Genomic DNA, 12537 nt, shown 5'->3' on the forward strand with positions numbered 1-12537 from the left:
CTCCACTTGGGTTAGACCCTCTCGTGATCCCGCAGACGTGGCTGCAGGGTACTGCTTAGAGCAGACTGACAACTTGCCCTTGTGATCTGGGCATCCCAATCTGTTTACCAACTAGCAAGCACAAGCATTTGTCTACATTTTCCTCAATTTAGCAAATACACTCTTCATTCTAGACACTGGGCAAACCTCAAAGGTGATAAACTGCAGAAATGGATTAAAACATCCCCCAAATTACATTAAAATCCTCTGAGTAAACATGACATTCAATCTAAAGGAAAGAAACAGACACTGGAGACCTGAGTATGGAATTTAAAAATTACTAAATATAAGACCAAAAATATTTGTTTTCATATTTTTCCTACTCCTATTTTTGAGGTGGAGAAAATTATTTTTCTTCCAGATCATTTCCTCTGTAGAGCTTGTGCTTGGCACCCAGAGCAGTTCTAATCCTTTGATTGGTAAGAGCTGTGGGAGAGAATGTGTCTAATTAAATCCTATATTCTAGAAATAAATAGGCTAGTTAGCTGCTATTCACAGCTTTTCAACTTCTCTCATCAGTGGTGTTAGCAGTTGAGGAAGGTGTGGACTTGGTTAACCCCAGATTCCAAGGAGGAAGAAGTCTTCCTGGCCTTGTCCTCAGGTTTTTCTTTTACTGGGTCTTTAGTGAACCTACAAGGCCAAGTTCCTGGAATCAGGGTGACATTTATTCATTTATTAAGTCAATCAACATAATTCAACTGAGCTAAAATTAAAAAACTAAACACTCAGTTAAAAATCATAGAAATAAATAAAATACAGCTCTTGCCTCAATTCACAGACCATCAATGAGGATGGACAGGTAGGGGGAGAACAGGCTGACAGGTGATATAACAGAGGTGAGCCCAGCGCTGGAGCCCTGGAAGAGGCATGACAATCTGCCTGGTGTGCTTCACAGAGGAGGGGATGCTTGAGAAGGGGTGACCTGCATGGAAGTTCCCAATGGGCACAGATTCCAAAGCAGGAAGATTTACGACAGAAATTCAACCCTGGATATCGGAATGGAAAATGAAGACTTTATAGGTTATGTCCTAGCAACAACAAAACTTTCTCAAGCATAGACTTTAGACATTTATTTTTCACTGTGACAGATTATAGTTTCTAAAAGGGACAACAGTACCTCCCATCGCACATACCCCTCTGCAACATGATCTTGGCCATCTCCCGTTAAAAAGAGGAATCTGTATCCACACTCCTTGAACGTGAATAAGCCCTGGGACTGCTTTCACCAGCAGAATTGCATTGAAGTAACACTGAGGTTGTCCCAGGCATAGGCCTTCACTGGCTTGGCTTTTTTCACTTCTTACCTCTTGAAAGCCAGCCCCCATGTAAGAAGCGTGCCTCCCCAGGAGCCCACTGTGCTGTGAAAAGGCCAAGGCACATCCACATAGAGACGCCCTGGAGGATGAGATGCCATAGGAAGAGAAGAGAGAGATTGAGAGAGAGAGAGAGAGAGAGAGAGAGAGAGAGAGAGAGAGAGAGAGAGAAGAAGAAGGAGGAGGAGGAGGAGGAGAGAGGCCCAGGGTTTTCCAGACACATGAATGAAGACGCCATCTTGGAAAAGATCCTCCAGCCCCAGCAGTCCCAGCTGACTTCATGCAGACCAGAGATAACTACCCAACCAATGCTTTCCGGAACGCCCGACCCACAAAACTGTGAGCAAAATAAAACGGTTGGTTTAAGCCACTAGGTTTGGGGATAGTTTTTTGTGTGTGCAGTGAAGCACTTACTGAAATACAGAGCTTCTAAGGTAGGTACATGATGCTTAGGGAAACAGAATCCTAACATGACGTAGGTTGTCATCTTGTTATCCCATAAATATCGAGATGAAAGAGAAACCCAAGTCCCTTTGTGTTCTCTGCTGTTTCATGTGTACTTCCATTCTACTTCTGGGACTGATCTTCTCCCTTTATGTAGGTCAAAGGCAAACAGTACAGCAATTCATAATATTCCTAATGCGTAAAAGATCTTTTGTGGAAGCTACCTGGGTGTTGTCCTCCCCATGCCCAACCTCCAAGTAAAGGAGCTGTTTAAGTGTTAGCCTGTCAAATAATGGAGAAAACACTTTCCAACCGTTTTTCATCTTTGCTATAAATTCTAAAGGTATACTCGCACACAGGTTAATAAAGACTTGGGTATTCATCGCTCATGTGACCCCAGAGGCATGATTACCTGCTTTGAAGGCTTTTAAAATCTCCCAGCGGTGGCTTCCCTGGTGGCGCAGTGGTTGAGAGTCCGCCTGCCCATGCGGGGGTCCGCCTGCCCATGCGGGGGCCCGCCTGCCCATGCGGGGGACGCGGGTTCGTGCTCCGGTCCGGGAGGAGCCCACACGCCGCGGAGCGGCTGGGCCCGTGAGCCATGGCCGCTGAGCCTGCGCGTTCGGAGCCTGTGCTCCGCGGCGGGAGGGGCCACAGCTGTGAGAGGCCCCCGTACCGCGAGGAAAAAAAAAAAAAAAAAAATCTCCCAGCGAATACTGTAATACTTCACTGCACTGTAGGTAAAGAGTCACTCAAGTTTTTATGCATGGTTAATATGAAAGAGGGAGAAAATTCAGCTTAGGGCACTGAGATTTGTTTGTTTGTTTGTTTTTTGCGGTACGCGGGCCTCTCACAGCTGTGGCCCCTCCCGCCGCTGAGCACAGGCTCCGGACGCGCAGGCTCAGCGGCCATGGCTCACGGGCCCAGCTGCTCCGCGGCATGCGGGATCCTCCCGGACCGGGGCACGAACCCATGTTCCCTGCATCGGCAGGCGGACTCTCAACCACTGCGCCACCAGGGAAGCCCCAAGGGCATTGAGTTTTACATTAAGCGGGGACTAGTTTAGTCTTAGAAATAGCAGAGTAGGTTGGAATCACTTGCTATGGGACTATAAGTACACATCTCCCACCAAACACTGAGGTGCCCCATAGAGCTTTCCAAAATGAAATGAACTCACCCAATACATTAGGAAGGTGGGAAAATAGACTCAATAGCTCAGCTTTGTGTCTTCTTTTCCTGCCCTCATCCAGCCCCAGCCCCAGCTTTGAGTCCTGGATTCATGGACTCTGATTTCACTCCACTTGGAAATTAGCAAATGGCAACACTGACCAAAAAACTTGTCATCAGGCAGGACCTTTGTGAAATGGCTCTCTAATTAGCCATTTCATATTTTTGTTATTTCTTCTGCGATTCATGTTAAAAATATGTTCCACGGATGCCAGCCCGCTAGGACGCGAGGAGCCCTTGTCACTCAGCAGTAATTCAGTGAAATAATAAATAACCGCGTCGGCAGCTCTGCCGCCCACATCAGCTCTTCCCCATACGCTCCCAGGCCAGGGCCCCGGGCTCCCCACACCAGTCTCCACGCTCTCTGCAGGGCACAAGTGGTCACCACAAACAAGGAGGGGATCCTGTCCTCCCAGGAGCCTGCTCTTGGCAAAGAGAGAAGGATTGTGGGTATGTCTCCTGTGTCAGAGGTCACCCAAGGACTCGTGTAAAAAGCTGTCTTCTCTTACACCCTGTTATCACAAGCAGCGTATCTCTTGAGTGAAATTTCAGGAATGGAGGTTCCTAAGGGAAAGGTGCCATTTCATCCACTAAAGCCGGATCAGCTGGAACTGGGAGACAATGGCTTACATCTGCAGAAGAGCTTAGACCAGGACCTTGTGTTCTGTCAGCTTCTAGGTGGGATCCCCTCGCAGGCTCTCGCCAAGATTTCAGCCAGGTCTTCACCCTACCCTGGCCCATATTCGTCCTCCCTGAGCATCTCAAGAAAGAAACAGTAACTTCCCCTCAGAGGCTCACCCTTCCTCATCTGTGTTAGAAAAACAGTAGGGAACTATCAAAATATGACAGAGAAAGATGTTATTCAGACAACCCTGGGCTACAGTCATCATGTTCATGGTGGCAAGCCAAATGTGGCCTGACATACCAGGCAGTATGTCAGTGGAGATGACGGAGAGAGAAAGCAGCGAGGCAGAGAGAACTCAGCCTCCGTCCCCACCCCACAGAAGGCTGGATTCTCATTTAGGGCCAAGGGTTTTAATCCAGCCTATCGCTGGATGTCAAAGAAATAAGAAAATTCCACAGAGGCATTAGAATTTATGTCCACTCAGGGACACTCAGAAACACTCCTGTTCTTTTTAGAACCTTCTGTACACAATGAACAGAGTTCTGATGAGAGATTCTCACTTCCCTTATTTTTTGTACCCTTATTGGCACACCATCCCCAGGGAGTGGGTCTTGGATGCCTTTTACTCCATAGATTTCTAGATAATGTCAATCTTCTGATCTAGCAGCCATAGGTGAATGACAATGGAGACCACCACTGAAACAATCACACCTCCTGTGACAGGAAATGAGCAGAAAGGGTAGAGCAGTTCTGTTATTCTTCCAAGGCCCTGTAGGATGAGATAAAGAATAAAGGCAGTTAGTGAAATGTTCTAGCCATTCATTTTTCTTTTTGCTCTCTTGATTTTTTAAGCAATCATTGTGTGATGTGGACACCCTCAAAACATTAATTCTTTTGAAAAGTCCCTTATATCCATCATGTATCATTTCTAAGTAAAGAATAGGTTTTTCTTCACTTCTCTTAAACTTCGTCAGTGCTGCCTGCATAAAAGGTAATTGATTTTAGAAATAGATTTCTTTCGTATAGTAATCTGAGGTTTCGCTGAAATCTCAAATTGTCAGTATTTTCTGATCATTTCGTGTAAGTTTGCTTAGTGCTATGTTTTCTGTATAGGCAGATTGTCTTAATCCAAGACTCAAGAGGAATGCAAGCAGAACCCACGTGTTCCATGATTTCTTTTCTCGACACTCCAAACATTAAAGAAATTGAATTTACTTTAGAGCTATACACCTTCGGAAGAAGATCCTTGGAACAATCTAGGAAAACAGAACAATGACGTGGCCACAAATGGCCTCTTGATTGTTTGCATGGAGTTTTTTAAACTGGTCCTTTCTGGGGAGGGATGAGGCACAAAGTCACTGTCTTAAAATTGCATTTCATACCAAAAAAAAAAAAAAAAACCCAAAAGCAACATAAATGGCTAACTTTGGAAAGTCAGTTGAATTAAGTTTGATATATTTATATGGTGTAATGCTCGAAAGCTTTTTAAAATGGCGATGACTTCTGCATTTATCCATAGCAAAGACGCTCGTGATACATTAAGTGAAAAAGTAGATTAGACTGTCTAGTGTAACGCATACTTTGGTTTTTTTAAAGGTGCACGTAGATCCACAGAAAAATATCTGGACAAACATACGTCAAAATAGTGTATGTGTCAAAATGGAACAGTGCTTATGCCTGAGTTTTGGGTGGAATTATGAGGGATATTTATTTTCTTCTTTACACTTTTATTTATGGTGTGACTTTATTTTAATTCAGAATATCTATTACTTTGTACTAAAAATAATGAGATTTTCAATTATAATATTTTTCCTTAAAATGTGGATTCTTAGCACATTTCTAAACTGTGTTATCTCATTCTGTCGTTCAACACTGAAGATTCTGGGATGGCTAGGAAGGTGTCTGCCCTCAAAGACACTTTTACAGGGGAAGACAGTGCAAAAAAATCTAGAGGTGATAAAGAGATATTCAAGATATAAGGCTGGCAATAAAGAATGAATAGACCACATATCCAGGGTGTTTTTAAATTCTCGACCTAAACAGTTTTTGGATACGTTATAGAAACATTTTATTAATTCAAATCCCACAAATTCAGAACTTGTAAAATGTCTTTAGGAGCTGAATGGAAGTTATCTTTGGAAAGTTATTTATTAAGAAAGACCTATTAGGGCTTCCCTGGTGGCGCAGTGGTTGAGAGTCTGCCTGCCGATGCAGGGGACACGGGTTTGTGCCCCGGTCCGGGAGGATCCCACATGCCGCGGAGCGGCTGGGCCCGTGAGCCATGGCCGCTGAGCCTGCGCGTCCGGAGCCTGTGCTCCGCAACGGGAGAGGCCCCAACAGTGAGAGGCCCGTGTAACGCAAAAAAAAAAAAAAAAAAAAAAAAAAGAAAGACCTATTAAACAACAAGTAATTCTTTAACTTTCGTAAAGAGCCATTTGAATTGTGTCTTCTAGTTGACTAACTGCATCCTTCTTAATTCTTGTGTAAGCCCACTCTGTGCAGTGCAAGACATCATCGGTGCTCGACAAAAGGGTTGTTATTATTATTACTACATTTCATATTACTTTACTATAACGCACTTACAGTTCATTCCTTACATGCAAATAAGGCTATTTCTTACAAATGAATGTTATCAATAGTCATTTTGTCGAATGCACTTGGAAGTAACACTGTGAAAAAGGTTCCTTTTATACCGAAAGTATTGATAATACAACTGCATTCTAGTCAGGCTTTGAACTAAATTTCTTCTGCTGATTAACCTACAAGATTAACAGGTCATATAACTTCAGATTTTTTTTTTTTTTTTTTTTTTTTTTGCGGTGCGCGTGTCTCTCACTGTTGTGGCCTCTCCCGTTGCGGAGCACAGGCTCCGGACGCGCAGGCTCAGCGGCCATGGCTCACGGGTCCAGCTGCTCCGCGGCATGTGGGATCCTCCCGGACCGGGACATGAACCCATGTCCCCTGCATCGGCAGGCGGACTCTCAACCACTGCGCCACCAGGGAAGCCCAACTTCAGATTTAATTAACAAAATTTAAACTGGTAGTAGAACGTCAAACGAATAGTAATCAAATACATTTCATCTGAAAATTGAGATTCTTTTACATATTTTGCTTCTCCTGACTGCTTACTATTTGATTAGCTTATACTAACATTTTCTTTTCATCCTAATGAAATCAAATAATTCTAATAAGAAATGTCATTTTCCTGCGAAGTATTCTTACGGTGTAACATTCTTTTCATGCACAGCATTGTAATTGGTATTGTTTGCTGCTCATTGAATTACATTAATTATATAGAGGTATCAAATTTGCAAATAAAGAACATTGGGATGCAACAAAGAATAAGATGTTATTCACAATTTCCTTGTCAGCCAACAGTGATGATATTCAAAGAGAAAGAAAAGTTGCGTGTGTGTGTATCATGCACACAGTATAAGCCACAGAACAGAAACATTACATCTAAACAATAATGAAACAGAAATAACTGTGACCAATTTTGAAAAAGAAAGGAGGGATTCACTTCGTTAAATAATATCCTTCTTTAAATTCACTGTGAATAAGATAGTAGAAAAGAACATGTAATATTCTTATCCCAAAGCAGAGGCTTTCTGCCTCCCCAGTTCTTTTTCTTCCTTTCCCCCCTGTTGCTCTGTCTTCTTTGCCCCACTTCCCAACTCACACTTACACACACACACACACACACACACACACACACACACAGCATTAAGTAGCTAGGAATTTACCAAAACATAGCAATACTAAAAAAAAAAAAAAAAAAAAAATTGAAGATATTTATGCACTCAGCTCTAAGAATAGTCTGAAATGATGTACCAGGAAAGTCTAGATTCAGACCTCTGGCCATGGCATGTGGGGTTTTTTTCAGGCTTCATTGTGTGAAGTCAGAGGTCTGTCATCTATGAAACACTAACACTGACTTGTTACTTAGAAAATAGCCAGTGGTATAACTATTCCCATCTTGATTCCAGATTTAGACAAACAACTGAAGAGAAATGCAGTCCTTCTTGAATTGGAGAATCATAAATGGGACAGGGGCACCAAAAATGCCCCTTCAAACCTCAGTCTTATTTCTATTTTCGTTGTTAACAAATGAAGTCCAAATTGCTATTTAAATATCAAAGGAAGATTAATCCAAAAATTCTGATAATTGAACCTATTTTACATTTTAATTTTGTTTAAAAGTATGAATATTTTCTTTCTTTTATTTATTTAAAAAATTTTAGCACCATGAAGTCAAGGAATTCCAGCATAAACTCTCATCTTCCCCAAACGTTTCATTAGGGTAAAACACCTTTTCTTTGTATTTGAGTTCATTTTTGGGGGGATGGGGGTGGGGGAAGAAAGGGCGAGATTCTGACATAAGAGAATGGCAGTGCTTCCCAGATGCTTTCTGCCATGCTTTAGGGCAGCTTACTTTAAAATGTACGTGGGAGAGGTTTCTAGACTGCCTTTCCACACCTAATAACTCACCCTTCGAGACTTCATGCCCGTACTTATCAGGGTTGGGAACAATTTTTTTTATTATTATTTAAAAGTCTTCCTTGCAGTTACTTCCTCTGAAACAGACCACCTCTTTCATTAGGAATATTTATGGGAAATAATATATTTGTACAGTTGAAAGCATCACCTGTTTTGCTAAGTCAATTCGTGGCTGAATGCAAATAGACTGTTAGAGGGTTTACTCAACAACATTTGCTAATGGAAAGTACTAATCAAAACTTTTCTACAGCAGTAAATTTTTATATTTTTTAACTACTGGATTCCAATTAAATGTATTCAATAGAGCAAGCTTTGATTAAAAATTTTTTTAAGAGATTATGTATACAGCACTGTGGAAAACAAGGCAGACTAGGTATGCAGGCACTTGTACCTTCTTAATAGAAGTCTTTACCTGAAGGTAAAACCCAATAAACTGTACCCTATAATGTGCTGTGGACTCTTATGTTGATTTACCTGAGTTACCCTGTCAGCAGAAATCAACTTTACCAGGTACACACTATGCTTATATATTTAGTGCATATAAAAGTGCATATAAAAGATCCTTTTTTCTTTTTATAAAGAAGTACTGAATTTCATTAGGGCACTTGTTTTCTTTAAAAAGTTCTTTGTTAACCATGGGATATACTGATTGCAAATAAAGGAAGTTATGGCACTGTGTTGATGTTTTTAAAGGGAGGGAAAATCCTTAATATGAGCCTACAATTTCAACGAAAAAAAAAAAAGCATAAATACAAGGTTTGGCCTTACTCGAATATATATTAGCGACATCTCTCAAAGAATCTCCTTGATTTCACTGATATATAAATATTTTCCTAAATGACTCAAAAAGATGTTATTTTATTTAATTGAAGTCTGTGAGGAGAGGATTGGGAATAGATGGCTGAAAATCATTTGGGTTTTGGGGGGGGTGGAATCCCAATTTTTTTTCTCATCTAAGGATATTTAAACACAACATCTTTGCACATTTCCTGTAAAAATTTCACAGACCTTTCATATGTAGGATTCTTGCCCCTATATTTAAGTTTCAGGATTAGCTGCAGTCTTAAAAAAATATTTAATTCTCTTTGCTCTGTGACATGGCTTAATGAATCTAGGTTGAGTTTCTTTAGGAAACATAAGAAGCTTCTTGACAACTGAGAAGTCTCCCAGACACTCATTCCTGTCAGAGTTTTCCAAAACCACACATAAGCTGAGGCCACGAGGTTCCTACATCAGACAAGAAAAGAAGACCGCGGCTTCCCTCCCTGACCTCGGTTATGATTGAGTGAGAAATGTGTTTATTGCTCAGGCTCGCTGAGTGTTTAAATGTCCCTATTGTGCGAATTATGAGTGCTTTGAGTGCAAATTATGAGCAGAGCAGCCACTCTTTATAATTTCCAACTGTCTGATCTACTCTATTTGTCCTTGCTCACCATCCACCCTTGAGAATTGCAAAATCCCAGGCCCATTATTATTTTTAATAATGCCGTTGCATTAAAACCTTGGTTGAAGTCCTCTAGTGATTTTTCTTTCCCTCAAAATCTATATTGCTTTTAAAAGCATTTCATTAAGACTGCGTTTTTAAGGAGGAAAGAGAAAGGAGAGATGGGTGACATTAGTCGGCTGCGGCAGACAACCTTTTTAGTCCTAAGATTAAAGACAAAACCCCCAAAACTACAGAAAAGAACTGCCTCTTTGCCTTGGGCCCCTGACTTTTAAGGGGGTAGCACTGCTGGTGAGAAGCGCAGTTACATAGGAGAGAGATGCAGAACGGGCTGCAACCCTGCAGCAGCCGGGCTGCGCGCGGCCACCTGGCCTGTGCCCAGGTGTCCTTGCGCACCCATGGGAGGGGAGCGGAAGCCAGGTGCCTTCCTCTCGGGACAGGGGGCCTTCCGACGCCCCGAGCACTGAGACACTCTGCCCTCGGGTTTCAGGAGTAGGAGGTAGGGGCCGACAGTTTGACAAATGAGGCAGGAGATACCTCCGGTCTCTCCTCAGTTGTCCTGAGGCCGCCGCCTCTCCCCAGCAAGCGCCCCTTCCCATCCCTTACAAATCTATTAGCTCTTCGCTCCCAGGAGTCCCGTCTGCCCCTCCCTGAAACATGCACATAAAGGGTGACAGCCTTGATAGGGGTCCTGGGGAAGGAGAGGTATGAGAGCCAGGGGCTCCGGGTCACCGCCCCAGATTCGCCAGCGTCGCAGCACCGGCATCTTGGCCTCTCCTGGAGCCCCGCGGCGTTTTCCTCTGCTCGCGCGCCCTCTGGCAGCACTATGGAGAGATTCACCCGGCGCGGGGAGCCGTGGGGGGGAAAACATAGAGCAGCTGCGTGCCTTTGGCCAGGAAGAAAGCAAGGTGGGCGTGGATCTGGTGGCCCACCACCTACCTAATGCACTGGACTGGGCTCTTCCCCAGTGTGTCAAGGTGATGGAAGCTGAGGTCATGGCTTCCCTGAGCTACATGTTAGTCACCAATGCACCCCAAACAGACTTTCCTAAGACCCCAGATTTAGAAAGGAGAGCAAGGAGGTCCCACCATTTCTGGTACTCACCTCCCCGCCCCCCGCCCGCCCCCCAGCTCCATCTACACACACACACACACACACACACACACACACGCACACACACCCCAACCACCTATTTTCTTTACTCATCCACAGCATCTCCAACACATTCTTAAACCCATGTGATGGCTTTTTTGATGTCGGCTTGGCTAAGCTAAAGTACCCAGTTATTCCATCAGACATTAATCTAGATGTACTGTGAAGGGCGTCTGCAGATGTCATTAAAGTCACTAATCGGTTGGCTTTAAGTAAGGGACAATCTGGGTGGGCCTGACTTAATCAGTTGGAAGCCCTTAAAAGCAGGGCCAAGACGAGAGAGACAGAGAGAGAGAGAGAGACAGACAGACAGACAGAGAGAGAGAGAGAGACAGCGAGAGACAGCGAGAGAGAGAGAGAGAGAGAGAGAGAGAGAGAGAGAGAGCGAGAGCGAGAGCGAGAGAGGGAGCTGGAGAAGAATCCCGCCTGTGGACAACAGCTTCAGCCCTGCCTACACAGCCCCACTCTGCTCGTGAACTTCTCTTCCTGATTGCCTGCCCTACAAATTCTGGACTTGCTCCACTGGCTCCCACGATACTATAAGCCGGTTCCTTGTAATAAATCTCAATATATAAATGTATTGATTCTGTGTCTGGTTGAACCTAGATGATATAATTCATATGGCCCAAATCAGAAGAAAGTACTAAGGAAATTCACAGTGCCAGAAGATTACACCCCAGTTCCTCCCAACTGTCAGCCAATAGATAGTTTCTGAATGTCTATTGGTGGCAGGAACAAGGCACTGCACTCTGGAGATGCAACCGAGAGCTGACAGGGTTTCTTCCCTTGGGAAGCTCTCTCATACACACACACCCAGCTCCATATGGCAACTTTGGTCTTTTCAAACCTGGACCAGAAGCTAGCTCTAATTAATGGTTTGTTGTGGGTACCAGTGGCATGCTTGGAGCTATACAAAAATCTAGTAGGAGAACCAGAGCCTTAAGCGTTCTCCGTCTATCAGCAGGAAAGGTGAAATGCTCATTTATCCCATTGCCAAACATCCTGAGTCATCAGCCCCCACGGTGTTTTCTTTGCCCTTACGGTTTCTATATATGGCAAAGGGATGACACTTACTGATAATGGATTAGAGCTGTAGAATGTTGGCAAAAGCAAACTCAACTCAGGCTGGCAAAAGGGTGGCTCCTCTCTAGATTCATCAGCAGAACCCCTGGTCCTAAGCCAAACTGAGAAGCCCAATAAAAGACCTCATTCCTTCTCCAGCATCTCCTACCCCTGCCTCAAGGCTCAGGGCCTGTCCCATGATGGCAGGAACCCAGTGCATTTCAATCCAACAAATGTTTAATGAGTACCTTCCATGCTGCAAGTTTACCTTCTACGATCTCATGTCCTGAAATAGCTTTTGTAATCACCATTGGCCTGCAAATGAATTGCTATATTGAATGATAATTTCATGGGTATCCTATTGACTTCTCCATGTTGTTCTTTAACCTTTTATTTTCTCCTTGATATTGACACCTTCACTTGGGTTGGGTCAGAACTCTTTCCTGATTTTACCTTCTGTTAGTCTGTTTTGCTTCCTCTCAGCCCCATCTGGAAGGATTTTCTTCTCACCCTAGTCCTCATGATTATAAAGCAGGTGTGTTCAAGGGCTCTGTATTGGTCACTCTGTTGTCTGAATCTACTCCCTCGCCTCCAGAGATGAACTGTACACTGAAGGCCCCATATCTATACTCATATACAGGAGAGAGGATGGACCTCTCTCCTGAGCCATATATTCTATTGCTGTGGACACTTGGGTGCAGCACAAGCACCAGTTCCCCCAGAAGAACTCAGCATCT

General features: G+C 43.6%; 1 protein-coding gene across 2 annotated transcripts in view; it reads right to left on the bottom strand.

Annotated features, from left to right (window-relative positions):
- The window catches only part of TRIL (TLR4 interactor with leucine rich repeats), a 119918-nt gene that overhangs the window by 29250 nt on the left and 78131 nt on the right, over positions 1-12537 (bottom strand). The window contains exon 3 of one of the 2 annotated variants that reach the window (XM_060020655.1): positions 2840-4414. The exons of the other annotated variant lie outside the window; for it this stretch is intronic. The gene's annotated coding sequence lies outside the window, so the exon portion shown is untranslated. Of the gene's footprint in view, positions 1-2839; positions 4415-12537 lie in introns of those variants that run through there. 2 annotated transcript variants of the gene reach the window in all.

This window comes from Delphinus delphis, chromosome 9 (genome assembly GCF_949987515.2).
Source record: "Delphinus delphis chromosome 9, mDelDel1.2, whole genome shotgun sequence".
Lineage (NCBI taxonomy): Eukaryota > Metazoa > Chordata > Mammalia > Artiodactyla > Delphinidae > Delphinus > Delphinus delphis.